Raw genomic sequence first — 16946 nt, 5'->3', positions numbered from 1 at the left:
TCCTTCGTTCCTTCTACCTCCGGAATTATTTTGGAACGTTTACGAGATCCTCTCCCGCAAGAATATCTGCGGTCGCTCCGAAAAGCTATTGTAGATTCGAAATACGCAGCCATCTTCTTGACATAAATTATTTTCTTTACGTTTCCTTCTACCTTTAAGTGTCAGCCAAAAATATGTTTGGTAGTATCTGTGCGCTTCTCTTTGCACAATTAAAAGTAACTACTAATAGTTCATGTAGAAATCGTCTTGTTCCATTGCTTGGGACTAAGGGGCCGGTCTTGGTAGATTCGAGATAAGGTAGAGCGACTACATTACCGACAAAAATGGTTTCACGTGCTTCAAGTTTTCGTCCTTAACACTTACTTTATAAAAATAACATGAATGTATCTATCGAAGTTTGTAGCCATTTTTTTAATAATATATACCCAAAGAAGTCAATTTGTTAAATAATTGCTCATGGATGCATTTTTACAATCTCAATATTCGCAATTTGAAAATAGTAGAATCCGTCATTTTGACGGGTCCCGTGAATCTAGTGTTAAAGAAGAATATTTTGTCGCTGGTAAAGGGCTCGTTCGAAAGGTGAAGGTTCAATCTAGTGCGCGCTGATCAGGAGCTGCCGAGATTATGCAGATATTTGGTGATATAAGCGTCCGAAGTAGGCCAAAAATTGACGATGCGCATGCCGTGGAATCCAATCATATTTACGCCATTGGATGAGTTTTCTGGATGAAATCGAGAGAGCAGCTAGTTCTGCCCGCTTACATAGAAAAGTTCTGCGCCTTGGTACTCAGTCTGTTGAGTTCGGTCAGAGAAGTAAATACGCGTTTAAGAGAAAAATAAGTACGAAGCCAACTTCTTCGAGCAGGGCTAAGAAAACCGCTTCTCTTCTAAACGATGGATCATCTGCGCGAAAGAAAACTGCGAAGTATCTAGTATCACCGAGGCAACAGACTGAACATTGAGAGAATAATATTGTATAAATGTAGTATCGTGTTGGAATTTATTTCGTAAACAGAACAAAATGAATCTGTTATTTCTTTAGAAGGAAGGATCGTTTGAATCGGCTTTTGATATACATTGGTATGTTGTCCCCGGCATGGGACCCTCGATCCTCTGATGTTCATATTGAACTGTTGCTCCTCTGTTTCGTTTTCTTGTTTCATTCGCGACGTTTCTCTCAAACCGTAAAGACGTGTCTGACGACGTGCTATTAGAGAATTTGTTGAAATATAATCTCTATTCCGTGTGCTGCAAAAGAGTGTGCTTTCATTATATATATATACCCGTATCCCATTATATCGAATATAGGTGGAAAACCAAGAATATTATCACCGCAAGGCGAACCAAGAATTGCGTGTTTTCTCACAACTTTATCTGCCAAGCATGTCTGCAAAAATGTGAACCCTTATCACATTTACTCAGACCAGGAAGCATCACACTGGAGTCATTCTAAGATTCCGTGAAAATTGACTAGGATACTTTCAGGTATGCAATTTAAGACTAAACAGTCAAAACACTAGGTTTACGGAGCATTAAAAGTGAGTATTTTACATTACTTTATAAAAATACGAAGAATGTGTCTATCCAAGTTTTCAGCCATTTTTTAAATAATATATACCTAAGGAAATAAGTTTGTTGAGTAATTCCACGTAAATTAAAAATATTAGAACCCGTCATTTTGACGGGTCCCGTAAACCTAGTGTTAAAGAAACTTGACATTTGCAAGTATTCTGCAAACAGTGGTAAAATGGGTGTACAGAAATTTGGGATACCAGTGACGCGTCACATTTTGAATAATAAAACTCTGAAATTAATTCATGTTCGTAGTTGCTACGTCTGCTGTGCCTACTGTAGGGCCTGCAGCATCGAACACTGTGGCGGAACGTCAGAAAAGTTTTCGACCCTAAGCATTGGAAACGGAGAGACAGATGTCGGCGGTGAGTCGAGTATAAACAGTGCCTAGTGCCTACAAACAACGTGACGCGACCCAGTCGTTCGGAATTCGTTCGGCTCCGTTTTTCCCGCGCACGTGTGTCTCTCTTCTAGTCCGATAGACCTAATGGCGAGATCCACGTTCGAACGTGCGCGCGCGGAAGTCTGCAAGAAACGCACCACTTGTCTCGGCTGATATGAAAGTGCGATACGGACGGTTCTTCGCATTTTTACCGGAGTTGTTCTTCGAAACCCATCGGTAACGGTGTGGTTTCCGCCTACCCCCCACCACCTTCTCTCTTTCTCTCTCTCTCTCTCTCTCTCTCTCTCTCTCTCTCTCTTTCTTGCATCAAGAGCCTTTTGTCATCGCGCAGGGGACACCTTTATGTACACGATCGCGATTCCGCGTTATTTACTCTGATTCGTTGGTTCGAGCGGAACGCATCGACCAGGCACGTACGCTCGTCGAGCCGACAACCTCATCTGCCGGCCCGATAATTCCCGACGCGGCGCGATAAGAAGTCGCGATAAAAAAAAAAAAAGGATTAATAGTGGCGCTGGCCGCCGCGCCGCGGTCGTTAGAAAGCGCACGGCGCACGGGCGCGAGCGTTTCGAGGCGTACATGTTATTTTACACATTGCAAATGCGAACACGCGCGGACAGACCGAGAACAATTACCGTTAGAGCGATGCGGTAATTGCCGCGTGCCAAGTGACTCGTTATGACCGCGTGAAATCCGATTTTTCCAGCCGGTGGCGCGGTGCCTCTGTGTGTTCGGCTATCTTGTCTCCGAGAAGATTAACCCAGTACGCTACATCCGCTAATACTAATTACTTGTCGTTCTAGCAATTACCAGCAACCGGCAGATAACATTGTTTGCCATCTGGTGAACCGCTTCGGAGCGCTCGCTCTGAAATACGTAAACAATAAACTGCACTCGACACGCGAAAGCTATCTGGTAGCTTACTTTTCTCTCCTCGGTTGAGGCACACGATTCTTTCTCACTGAAAAACAGATTTCCCGCGATCACCTATTTTCACCGAGCACGATCGATCGCGGTTCAACGATCGCGCCACTATCTTCCCGCTTTGTTCGCACAGAGTAACAACAGAAAGAAAAAAACGTTGACAATTCGACGAATTCACTTGTCGATCTATGCGAACGGTTTTGCAACTCCGTTGAGTGTTTTTTGTTTTTTTTGTTGTTCGCAAAGATACGTATCGCACGAGGACACGGACACGATACGCGGTACGTTCCCGGATCGGAAGATCGACGATCCACGCGGACGCGGTCCGTCAATCGGTGATCTACGAGCTACGATCGATGACCGAGGAGCAGTCTGCTCGATCGGCACGCGCTACGCGATCTGACAACGGATCGAAGTGCCGTAGGACTGTTTTAGTGGCTGCTCAATGCATCGCCAGTGGCAGTCGCTCCCTTCTCTCGATCTCCCACATGATCCTCTTTTCTCTTTCCCACTTATCCGTGCACGCCGCCTCCACCTCCGCAACCACCTCCAGCCGCGGCTTATGAAACGCCTGTGGAAGGGAAGGAACACGCTGTGCAAAACGCGCGTCGGCTTAGCCGCTTGTAAACTTGTACCGTGTCACTCGTATTCCTCTTTGCAAGACTTATCCCTCAATTGTGCTCTAACGAATTTCATTCGGATGCGTCGCCGCGTCGATCGGAATGCTACCAACAATCACGACGGATTTAACGGGTCCGCACATAATACCACAGTGCGGACAAATAGCCTGTTTTCGGCACTTCTCGTAGTTTGGTTATTAACCCTTTGCACTCGAGTGGTGACTCTGAAGCACCGCTAGAAATTATTGTGGTATTATTTCAAAGAAATTACGAGAAATTTTACAAAATATTTGTTACATTACAAAATTTGTGTGTAACAGACAACTGATCATTTAAATATTATATGTAGAAATCGGATCAGTTTCGTATGAATAAAATGAAAATATTCTAAGACGGAGGAAAAATTTAGTTTTAGAATGAAAATAGCGTCGAGTGCAAAGGGTTAATGTATATATAGAGGAAATTTTTTACAGATAACTATATTTACCAATATAGTTAATAATGTTGACAAAAAAAAAATTTTTTTAGAATAGAAAATGTATTATTAAAAATTAACAAATTTATTTTTAAAAACTAACAAGTTTAGAACGAAATTAATAATCAATGAACCGTGTGTAAAATTAACAATAATAAACTTAAACAAATTATAATACTAGTGAATAAAATGAATAAACTTAACAAAACGCTATTCGCTATCCGAGTCATTCTCAGTACTTTGATTGCGACCCAAAATCATTGACTCTCGTGATCTTGCACACATCTCGATCTATCCTTACATTCTTATTACTTTTTCAATAGTTATAATACATATATTAAAAACAAATTAAAAAGACATAAAAATGATTGATATATAATTATTGTAAAATTTTATTATGCATAAAAATGATTATTATTAACAATTTCCATCCTAATACGCATGTTTTGCAAAAGAAATGTATTTCATATCGTGATATACACGAATATTGAACTTTTCCAGTAAATTCCCCACTGTAACTGTGGCGAACAAATGGCAAAATTTTTTACAACCAAATTTGTTTACAAATGTATACTTATTGTTAATTATTCACAGAAAATGAAATGTAACAATATAACTAATACATTTAAAAAGAAAATAACAAATTTTCCACGATAGATCCTAAAGGAAAGGTATGGACCCCTCTTAAAAAGTTTATAAAATTGAGAGTCGCAAAAAGTCGCAGACAAAACTATGAAATTCTTAAACTATAATAAGTAATGTATCCGAATATGCATAAATCATGCCAAATTTGAATTGACCAAATTACGACGACAAAAATATAAAATGAGATTTCATTTGAAATTCTGGTTAGAAATGCTTATAAGAAGACTGCTTAATAATTATCTTCGGAAAAGTAGCTACTTAGGGTTAATTGGGGCCATAGAAAAGGGTCAAGGGCCCATAGTATGTTAATTAAAAAAAAAATTAAATAAATTAAAACACTAAATTATTTCTGTAGGTTTTAGTGAGATATAATATGCAATAAGAATATTATTTTACAACCTCATTGTTATTTTCATCATTATCATAAGCATCATCAGTAGCATCATCATCAAGCTCATCATCGTTGCTTTCATTACCATTACTATAGAAAGTAGGCATTCTTAGCATACGCGTCTTGCTTGAGCACTGTTCAAATAATTTTCTTGGCCTTCCCAGCTTCTTTTGCTCTAAAGTTTGCTGTATTTGTGGAAGATTCAATGCTTCGTGAAGCCATTTCACGTGTTTGTTGTTAAAACGATCGTACATATATTTACAACCACGCCATTTCATCAAAAGTTTCGAAACAAACACTTTAACTATTCGTTTTATTTGTATTATACAATGTTCAGAAAGTTCACTAACGCCAAACTTGTCGAATATATACATTAACAATCGTTCATTACACTTAAATGACGAAAACTTGAAAAACTGTTCACTTCTTAACACATCAAATAGTTCTTTTCTCGTAATCTTCATTTCCTTTACAGCGCGGTCGACGCGACTACCTGTAAACAATCCGATCTATTGATCGATAGGGCAAAGATGTGGACTCATTTTTTAATTTTTTATATTAGTTATAAGCCATTTTTTCGAACTAGTAAAGAAAAATCGGTGTACTATTTGGAACTTTTTTTATAACTCTAGCTAAAGTAAGCATGTCAATATTTTTTAACCAAAAATAGTATATGATAGAACATGCTATATTAACTGTATGTACAACTTATGTTTGTGTTAGCAATCATTGCAGATGAAAGTACGTACCCGACGCTTCAATATCCATGTAGGAAACTTGGCGAATTTAAATTGGAGAAAATAGGATGAACGCAATTACGTCGTCAACAATACTGGCGCAAATAACTGAGATTCGCCGTCCGAATAACTTCACTTTGCGCATGCGCACCAACTCCTATGTTGCGTTAACAACAAAAATTCTCACGCTATATTGTAGGCCGTTTCTTAGAGTACGTTATGATGGTATTTGTTATTAGTTTAGAGAAAATTTTTAAATCTACTTTTGTCGTCGTAATTTGATCATTCGGCCGTATGTGGGCCGGTCCGATGCAGCCAAAAAAAAATCGCTATTTCCAAAAACAATGCTCGCGTTTCACATTTTTTTTTCTATCTCCGTTAGTTTTCAAGATATCTGCATTATTTTTGTGGGGGAGGGGGCTTTTACATAGAAAAGAAAAAGCTGCGAAAAAGTAATCTTTTGTGACAATTTGCAATTTCGAGTTGGGTTCTCGTAAGCGTAGTTTCAAACGTGGATGCGTTGAAAGTTATCAGAAATTCGTTGAATAGCCATAAATAGTGTATTTACCCATACGGAAACTCTGTTATTCAAACATTCCATTATCCGTAAATCGTGCGCTATTTGCTGTACTGCTGGAAATATTAATGAAATCGCTTGAATATTAAACAGAGCGTCTGGTACACTCCGCCTGCTATTAATACTACAAAAGCAATTCCGTACAGTTTGGCGACATGACCGACTCGCATGATTTTATTTCGTTGATATTATTGTGAGCATTACCGGTACTTAACACGTAAATGTATACCATAATATTATTGTAATGTTGGCGGTAAAATATCATCTCCTAATGAAGATGAAATTTATTTCCAATTCAAAATGACAAATATGAATTGTTTATCTACGCTTATCACGAAGGTACTTAGTTTAAAAATAAAATTGCGTATAGTCGCGATGTTGTATTAAGAAATATAATTTATCATTGAGTATAGCATTCCAATAGTAACAAATTAATTAAAAACTGAAATACTTTAACATCGCATGCCTGTCCGTAATGATGAAGCAATTATTTAATGTAAGAAAAATGTTTGTAATATAAACGCAGTTAACTGTTTTTTTTTTCTTTTTAAAGAAGTGAAACTCCTTTATACTACTCTCGCAAAATATCAGATAACATATTTGTGAAATTTTTGAAAGCTGATTATTGTTTTCCTAGTTTTCACTATAAATTATACATTCAAACGGCAGCCGTTATGCTTTCTGTATTTACTTATGCGGAAACGGAGATTCTTAACAGCATATTTTGTGCTACTTTTTTTTAATGAAAGCCAAACACGATATTACATCTACGGAATATTTGTGGGGAAGTAATTTCATCACAGCGCATATATTTTTCTGCAAGCTTAATATCGCACCAATTACTTGTGATTATTAGCGAGATCGGTATTTTAGATCTTTCTTTTGACTGACAAATTCTTTGGTTTCTTTTGGGCGAGTTTTTTTTTTTTTGAGTGATTAACATTTTTCTCGTATCAATGTTACGTGCTACATAGTATTTTTCTACGATTTCTGTGTTCGCGTTGGTGGACACAATTCAACTGTAAGTAGAGTGTGGCTAGTTTCACATTTTCATGGATTTCTTTCATTCCATGAAACAATTGTGTGTTAAATTAATTTCTCTTATTTTGAACCGCGTTCCAATGGTTTGTTATGGGTTAATAAATGCGAAATATTCGTCGAAATAAATAAAGCGATCCTCTTGATCTTTTGTTAGAATGGACAAGAAAAAAATATGTAGAATAAACAAACTTCACAGGGAACAATTACGCAGTACGTACTTTCAGTTCCAAACGAGCCCTTTCGCAGTTTCGTTTTTTCCGTGTTATTCCTCCTCGCAAAGCGTTACCTCCACTTTCGCTACCATTCAGACGAGAAGGTCCGCGAACCGGGTAAAAGGATTGCCGTTTGCAAGCATAAAATACCGCTTGTTTCGACAGCTGTAAAGAATTTTTTCCGTATTATTTCGATTTCTTTTTTTTTTACCTTCCAACAGAGGAAGTAACACTTTTCATTTCCCAGCAAGTGCCGGCGCCCATTCTACACGATCCGTAGTTACATGCGAGCACCATTCTCTTAATTGTAAAATTCCTCGAGCTTGAATAAACTACAGAAATTATTACTAAGCAATTCAACTCTCTTCGTTATTTTTCAAAACGGCACTGCGATAGTACTTGTATGCAAAAATAAGGAAATGCTTCGGCACATCCAAAAAATTCGAAAGCAACACTTTGGAGTGAATTGCCGGAAACAATTAACGACAGGAAACAATAACGAAATAACTTCAGCAACATGTGGAAAAATCATTGAAAATTCCAATATTCGAATTGACGGCTGCAGGCGCAGTCGTGGCGCACGATTCATTGATATTCTGTTCCACGGACGGTTGCAACGGATTATACTTTCACTGAAAAAAGAAGAACCGTTTTTTTCTTTTTGTAGCAACATGATTTTAACGAGAGACTAGGGCTGTGCGTTTCGATCGAGCAACTCCCGCTGTTTGGCGAATGCGAATGCAAAGAAGTGGGAGCCTGTTTGAACCCTAACGCGATTATTTCAGCGCACCGACAAAAAATGTTTACACCTACTATTATGTTCGGTGGTGGTTACCGTGATTAGAAAGGAGCCGTGGTTAGAAAGCTGTTATATACAGATGTGCGGGCCCTGTGTTCGCGATAAATATGCGATACTACCGGTCCTTGGGTGCGCATTCGCATAGAAGCCACCGATCTCCCCCGGTTCGGTCTCACGAGCGCCTCGAAGAGCCAGAAGAAGAGAACAGTCTGGGGAAAAAAAAGGAGGAACACCACGAAGAAGGAAGGAAGCTTCTCGAGGGTTGAAAGGAGACATTCACTGCCACCGGCGATCAATCCAACGAGAACTGAAAACCGCGCGCTGGTGCGTGTCTGTAAACGTGTCAAGGATCACTAATTTCTCCAGATGCTGAGCCCTTATCGCCTTTGGCCAGGAATGCGAGATGCTTCGATCAAATTTTCGTAAATAATTATACGATCGATCCGCGCACGCGATGGAATCACAAAAAGAAAAGGGTACGCGTCATCGGGCGACTAAAAATGTTGCCAGTCGAACCCCGTAATTAGACATTTAAGTGCCCCCCCCCCCCCCCCAGCACTATAATGTTCCTGAAGTGTTAGATGCCGGAGAACCTCTGACGTTTCTCGTTATGCAGACAGCGGATCTTTCTGCAAAATAAAAATTTGATCAGAATTGCAACGAACGGGAGTGAAATAGAAATTTACTTTCTTCCTTGATACGTTGAATAGACTGAAAGTAATATTCTTCTAATATTTTGGCTATTCCGATAAATAAAATTCCCAGCCTAATCACGACCGATAGTTTGTACGGTGTGGCGGGAATAAAGTAATTTCTTCTGTTGTCGCATAAAATAGGACAAAGATAATAGGCGTGCAGACCTGTTCAGGCTTCCAGGCAATACGAACGAGTTTCTTGATTCGAAAAGAACACGGTTCTCGTAATCATGGTTTGCTCGTCAGAAAGAAGGAAATCAGGGGAAAAAAAACAAACTAACGGTCTTTCGTCACATGTGTACCGCCGATCTTCGTCCAATCTTCGAGTCGCCGTAAAGGAAGATACGAGTATTTGTTTGCGGTAGATTCCCTCGGGAAGCCATCCGGAGATAACGGATCCAGGAAGTTCTACTATTCGAGTATGGAAAAATTCTTTACCTTTCCTGGTGTAGATAAAATGCTGCTGAAATTTCCGAAGGAAAAAAGTACAACAGTTTCTTTATGACACCTCGTGAAACATTCTGTGCGCGTCCCTCGCATGCTGTGTTTACCGGCAAATTCATATCTTCTTCTTATCCTCCTCTACCTGGAAATAAATCTTCCATTTTGCTCGTCGTGCACGAAATGTGCAAGAAATTTCCTTTCGTCCTTGTTCTTTCTTCCGATTAGAATAACACGAAAACAAGAAAAGAAAGGAGAAAGAGGAAAACCAAAACTATTTTGGTACAACATTTTTGGGACACCCTGTATACATTGTTCTGATCACAAGGAATCGAGCTTCACAACCGTAAATTACAACTTAACCTTTAGCGCTCGAATGGTGACTGTAAGGCACCACTAAAAATTGTATCATTATTCAAAATATTTTTTACATTAGTAAATTTGTTTGTATCTAATAAATTACTAAACATTTCGGTGTTGTACTAGTAAGTTGCACCATTTTCGTATGTGTAACATGAAAAATATATACAGGGTGTCCCGGGTTTTAATGGACAAACTTGGGGAGCATATCCTACAAGTGGAAATAAGAAAAAAATGTTATTTGAAGTTTGCTCAGAAACGCTTTATTGCAAAGTTATAAACAAATAAAGTTAGAATTGATGATTTTACTTTACTGAACATTGAAAGGTCGTCCTTTGGCGCAAACACAAGCTTGACATCGATTTTTATGGAGCTTATTACAGAATAAATTTCTTCCTTATAATGTTGCATTTCAGCAACGGAGATATTAATCCGTTGCTTTAATTCTTCACACGAAGTAACTTCTGCACAAAATCCGTAGATGAAATGATATATCAGCGTATTCCTCATTTGAAAACACTCCAGGCATTTTCACTACGTATTCTTGATCTAACTGGTCGTTAACGCTAACAGCAAATCATATCAAAATAGTAAACATGACATGAATAGTCAAATAAGATAAACACGTTCGACCTTTCTGTTGGAATATGAGCTTTTCATACTCTATGCCATGACAATAGCCAATGAGAAGGCGTCCACCGATTTTATTAATCGGCTGTGCTCTCTTCGATCTTTTCATACTCTATGCCATGACAATAGCCAATGAGAAGGCGCCCACCGATTTGATTAATCGACTGTGCTCTCTTCGTTACAGTTTTGTGTTTGCGATGCCATCGATATTTAGTTTAAACTCTGACCAGGCAACCGACACGACGTGTTCGTTTTGCTACTCTATCTAACATTGTTTGTAAAGCGGAAAATAAACTATATTATTAAAATATAGACGCATCAATTCTAACTTTATTTGCTTATAACTCTGTAACAAAGCGTTTCTGAGCAAACTTCAAATAACATTTTTTTCTTATTTCCACTTGTAGGATATGCTCCCCAAGTTTGTCCATTAAAACCCGGGACACCCTGTATATAGAATGGCAATATTCCAGGTGGGAAGAAATGTTTCGTTTGGAGTTGAAATAGCTTCGAGTGCAGAGAGTTCAACAATACGTCAAATAAACCGGCTGTATTCCAGACAAACCGATGCAAATACTGAAAAATATCGAAATCCTCTGCAAGGAGTACTTGTTGCAAGGGATCTCGACTGAAAAATCGTCGGGTGTTTTATGAGCGTTCCACCAGCAGATTGTTCGTTACAACTGTGTTACAAAGTGTGTTCAATCACGCGATGGTTTCGTGAAAAAGCAGGCAATTAAATCGGTCGACCAGGATAATCGCGAAGGTTCCCCTAGGTAACTCGCCGTTCCTTATCTGATGAGCACCAAGGGGTCTTCTCGCGCCTTCGCCAGGACCCTACAAGGGTATTATCGAGAGAAACCATAAATGGTTAGCCACCTCCCACCTCGTACAAATCTGTACGTTTAACCCTCTTCTCTCTGGCTTGCGCAACACGGTGAACACGGTATTTTCCAACGTGCACGAGGTTAGCTCGTGTGCGCAAACCGTACACCGATTCCAGATAGTTATCTCGGACGATGGATCAAAACGTTGCGCACGATTCGCTACAATTAGGCAAAACGGTACCCACCACGCTGACATCTTTTTCATTATACTTCAGAATAATATTCGCAATGAACGCTCGGAGAGCGGATAGCTGTCAAATGGTTTCGTTGCTTGCAGGTTTTTGCCGCAACTGTAACATTTATCGTAGGCGTAACTGCGCGAGACACAATGAAAAGCGAAACTCAATAACGTAGGTATCATTATCTTTTTACCGTACCCGTTTGTATCTCGCAATAACTGAATTGCGAATGACACGCCTGCTCGTCCACATCATTAATTAAATTAGTTCGGAGCGTACTCGTGACACGTTTCCGTCGCAATGTCAACCCTCCTTTCCAGGGCACAGGGAGAAGGGAGTGCGGAACAGTTTGATCCCTCGGATCAAAAAGGGTTTCGTGGTCAAAATCAAATGTGCCCGTCAACCCCCTTCTGCGTAGCCGAAAGAATAGAATCCTTTTGACCGATTCAATTACAGCAACTCGAGCAGGACAGAGAGATGGATGGGATGGGGTGCGGCGAGATGCGCATTTCGGGTTGCATTTCAACTAGAATAGTCAATTACGGGTGCGTCGCTGCCGCTTTTTTTTTCCCCCGGACCAATCTCACGCTATTGTGACGGCCAAATTTAGCGGAATTATCTTTCTCGCGTCCCTCCTCGCCCCTCTCGCAACTCGATCATTAATCTCTGTCGAAAGATGTACGCGTCCTTGAACTACGTCACCCCGCCGCGTTCATCAATTCTCGATCAAAAAATCGACGGTTAGAAAACGCGGAGTAGCCGGGGCAACTTTGAATCGTTCATTCAATCGAAACGTTCATTTACCCTTTTCTATGGAAGCGGGCAAAGGTCAAGACTAGCAGCACGCGATCTACAGCGTGTATAACTACCCTGGATCTATAGAGGTCGTATTGTAAATTTTTCTTTGCGGGCGCTTTCTGATCAATAAAATCGGGACCCTTCGGTGCAAAGTGTTAAACTTGAAGAATATTCTTCGAATATGTTTTGAGATAGGCCGATTGGGAGTGCACACCGCCGAACACCATTTTGAAAATATCCCAACTGCTGACAAAAGAAGATTCGCGTTCAATCGGAGTCGCTCGCGCGGCTGCGTAATAACAGGTGTTCCGTTCCCAGTGGAAATGGCACGTTATTAATTCTCGGTCTAAAAGCCGGGTATTCATAATGAAAGCTCTAATTAAGATTCTTCTAACGGCGGGGACAGCACGTTCGAATCCATCGACGACGAAGGCTGCGGGAACTCTCTCCGGTTATTATTCAAATGAATTTCATTGAATTACGTCAGTTACGCGCATTAATTGCGAAGCACAAAGCAGTCAGCCGGTTCTTCAACTGTATCGGAGTCAGCTTCTTCGGAAAATGAAATTCCCGAGAAACTACTTCCTGATTCGGCTCGCTACAATCTAGGAAGCGAAATCTTACGGTATGGAGCTGAAACGATCCTCCGCGGGATTCTCAAACGATTTCTCGAGCACGCAATTCCTGAAAGAGAGAAGACGAGACCTCGCCGCGCGCGCGGAATCGCGGTATCCGCTCCGCTGTCAGCTCGAACGAGAAAAACTCCGCCAAGACGGAACCAGAGAATTGAAAAGCCAGAGCGATAACGGCAAAACGCGCAGGCTTCTTTGGTTATGCAAAAGGTAGATCACAAAATAGATACGCACCGGGACCTAGACAGCACACATTCGGATCGACGTGATTTGAATTTACTTTCACGTTGCAACTGAAATTTTGTTTCCGTCGATGATACTAGAAAATGGGGGCAGACTTTCCGATGGAGATATCTTTTTCCCATGTGGACGCACAGAGGTCAACTTTGTTTTTTAAATGGAATTTTTTTAATGCACTACTCGTTGCTACTCGTTATTCCATACGTAAATCACTTGTGACAAGAAATCATTAGTTTAGAAGATATTTTGATTTGAATAATGATATTTGAATAATTCTCAAAATCAACGAGTACTATTCTCGTTCTGTTTTCGTGAAATGGACTAACACACCGACACGTCTAAAATTGCATTCTTGTTGACGATAAATAGAAATGAACGCGGTTCGAATCGATTTTCAAATTCACACGGCTAACAATGAAACGGGGAATTTCCAATCTAGTTCTGACCTATTTTCGAGTCCGAAGGAAAATATTTGTCCTTCGCTTTCGTGATCGCAAAATAAACGTTTCACGTGGAAACTTGCCTCTCGAGGACTTGTTTCTCTGACAAATTTTGTCAGAATTTCATCGCCGGACAACGCGAAGCACAATCCATTTCACCTTCAGTCTTACACAATTTACGGTATAGTTGTCGTTCTCTCGCCCTAACTTTTACCATTAGGTTTTACTTCGGAATTTATCTCTGACGGGCTAGCAAAGTTAAATTTTAAAAAATCGTACATTTATTATATATTACTGCGAAAAGAAACCGTGAAAACGTCAGAAGAAATAACGGGTACTGTCACATTATACCTGTCGAGCTTATTAAAATTATTCAGCGAAGAAATACATTTTCATTTCAACTCAGCTTCTCGTAATTAGCCCAGATAACTTTTAGCTTGCATAAAGATCCGCGGTCCACTTGTTAACGATATAAAGCAAAGCCAACGCAATGTTATAATTCCAGAAAGATTAAGATGACGCCATTGAAGCCAAGATTTCATCGTTATTCAATTTCGGTCGTGCTGTTCCGCCGTGAATAATTTCAGTGTACCGTGCAATTACAGAAAATAGTACTTTCAAATGCCACGGGGAATCGTTGCTCGCTGTGGCAAGCCGAAGGATAATAAATTACAGTTACGTGAGTGAAAATCATCGAGATTTCAGCGCAGGGTTTTGAAAGAGAGAGAGAGAACGCCGAGCTAAATTGGACAAAAAAAAGATCAAAGTGTCCTGTTCTTGTTTCCGTTTCCGACGTTTCCGGAAGCCTGCTCAAGGTCATCTCCGTTCTTTCATCAGATTGCCCTAGTTGTTGGCACCGATTGCATAATCTCCCGTATTACCTCCTAGCAAAACTAATTTATTACTCAACGATCATCTCCGCTCGTCCGATCGACTATCGCGGGTGAAATGAGGATGTCCTCTATACCCTTCCCTGGCATTTCGCAATAGGTGACCCTCTCGATTATATTAAAGAAAGCCTTGCGTGTGTGTTGCACCCAACAGCATGTCTCTTCAAGTACGCAACTGTACACAAACACCCTGTATACACTCCGCGACAGAAAGATGGCACACCACGAAAATTCAATGTTTTCATCATTTCAACATAATAAATCTAGTCTTTCTTGGTACTTATACATTTTTATTACAAAATAAACTACATTACAGACAATAAAATTAAAGAAAATGTCCGTTTGTTTAAGGAAACAAAAAATAACAAAAAATCGGTACGGCGAAATGATGGCACATATACAAAAAAATACGTGACTTACGTACATAAAATATATAACATTATGTTTAATACTTTGTGCGGCCTCCCTTATTTTCTAGAACATCCAACATACGTTTCGGAAGTGACTCAAAGAGTTTTTTAATATATTTTGGCTGTATTTTTTTCCATTTTTGTTCTATGCACGTTTTTAAATCTGCAAGGCTTTGGAATTGTCTTCCGCCTTCATGAACATGTCTTGCTAGTTGTGCCCAACAATTTTCAATTATGTTGTGATCTGGCGATCTCGCTGGCCACGTTAAGACACTAATTTTGTTTTGCTCAAAGTACTGCTTAACGCATTTTGCTGTATGCACACTTGCATTATCCTGCTGAAATATAAAATTTTCCCCGGAAATTGTCTGTCCGAATTTAGTTAATTGTTCGTCTATCAAATCTATATAAATTTCGCTGTTCATAGTTTTCTTTATAAATTTTACTTCAATCACTCCTCGATACCCAATTAAGGCCCAAAGCATTACTCCTCCGCCATCCATGTGGCTGCGGCTTAATATCCTTTCTTCTTTCCGCAGGTCGTGAAAATAGTGTGCGAAACCATAGTGTGTGAAAATAGTGTCCGGCCCATCTAGATTAAACCTTTTCTAATCACTAAAAATAACACGACGCCACTTTTTTCTCCAACGTATATGCTCTTGTGCAAATTTCAGACGCTCTGATTTATGCTGAGCGGTTAAAGGTGGTTTTTTTTTCAATTTCATTCGAACTAAGTGCGGACATTCTTTTATTATCCTTTGCACATTACGTATATTTGTATGTACCCCAGCTGCTTTAGCAATTTGTCATGCTGTTCCCGAAGAATTCGAAGCTTCTTTTAAAATTGCACGTTCTCCGCGATTGCTTACTGCTTTCGGTCGACCGGAACTCTTTTTTGTACCGTATGTTTTGGGATTTTTTAATAAATTATACACCACTTTTCTGCTCCGATGTATAACACGTGCAATTTTCGAAACTGAGTAATTCTCTTTATGCAATGTCAGAATCGTTTTTATTGCAGCATCGGATAAAGATTGTCCGCTACCCACAGTGTAATTTCAATAGAAGATAATAAGGAACACACACAATATTTAATGCACAGTAACACAGTACACGATACAAACAGTCTGACGGTCTAGTGTCAACTGCAGAGAAAGAATTTTAAGACTGTGCCATCATTTACGGGTTATATTTATATTAATATTTACGGGTGTGCCATCTTTTTGTCGCGGAGTGTAACTTTGTTGACTTTTTTAACGTATGAAAAAATTTTGATTTCACACAGAGGTTCGCAGTCATACAGCTCAACACGTGAGAGTTAATCGCTTGTAAGCTTGATGATTCTTAGCGATTTCAATCGTAATTCCTGGGAAAGGTTATAGTACTCTGTTTTCGCGAGAACGCTCCGCTTCTGTTTAGAATAAACGCTTTCATTTCAAACCATTCATTAATCACAGACCGTTTAACCTGAGATACAAAAATATCCACATATCCCCTTTGAACAACGCCAGACACATTACTTACATTACTTCGTTAGCAACAAAGGCATATAATGAGATAGCACACTAATTAACTGCATTTTAACTAGGAAATGAGAAATTACAAGGCACCTGCGCGAACAATCTGCTATTGTTTGAAAAGTATTATTCACAACCAATTTAACTCGAATTAAATTGTTAACCACGTATTTAGTACTAGCAGGCTTTAGGATACATTACTCATTTGTTTAGTGTGTTTCGAAGATTTTATTATATTTTACTTACTTTTTGATAGATTAGGAGCATTACCTAAGAGTTTCTAACAAGTGGATTGCATTGAAAAATATATTTACAGTGTGTAACGTAACTTGACTTACATCTCTAAATTGTCATATTAAAATTGATTAGAATTTCTTAATAGTCACGTCGCACGCCACAAGCAAACGTTAAGTCAGCTCGATTATTTG

At 39.4% G+C, this 16946-nt stretch overlaps 1 protein-coding gene across 3 annotated transcripts in view; it reads right to left on the bottom strand.

Moving 5' to 3' along the window:
- LOC143355104 (rap1 GTPase-activating protein 1) overlaps positions 1 to 16946 on the bottom strand; it is a 203107-nt gene that overhangs the window by 169688 nt on the left and 16473 nt on the right. The window contains exon 1 of one of the 3 annotated variants that reach the window (XM_076789619.1): positions 2789 to 2904. The exons of the other annotated variants lie outside the window; for them this stretch is intronic. The gene's annotated coding sequence lies outside the window, so the exon portion shown is untranslated. Of the gene's footprint in view, positions 1 to 2788; positions 2905 to 16946 lie in introns of those variants that run through there. 3 annotated transcript variants of the gene reach the window in all.

The sequence above is a fragment of the Halictus rubicundus genome, chromosome 6 (genome assembly GCF_050948215.1).
Source record: "Halictus rubicundus isolate RS-2024b chromosome 6, iyHalRubi1_principal, whole genome shotgun sequence".
In the NCBI taxonomy this organism is placed as follows: Eukaryota; Metazoa; Arthropoda; class Insecta; order Hymenoptera; family Halictidae; genus Halictus; species Halictus rubicundus.
The sequence above is the reverse complement of the archived record's forward strand: the minus strand, read 5'-3'. Positions and strand labels throughout refer to the sequence as shown.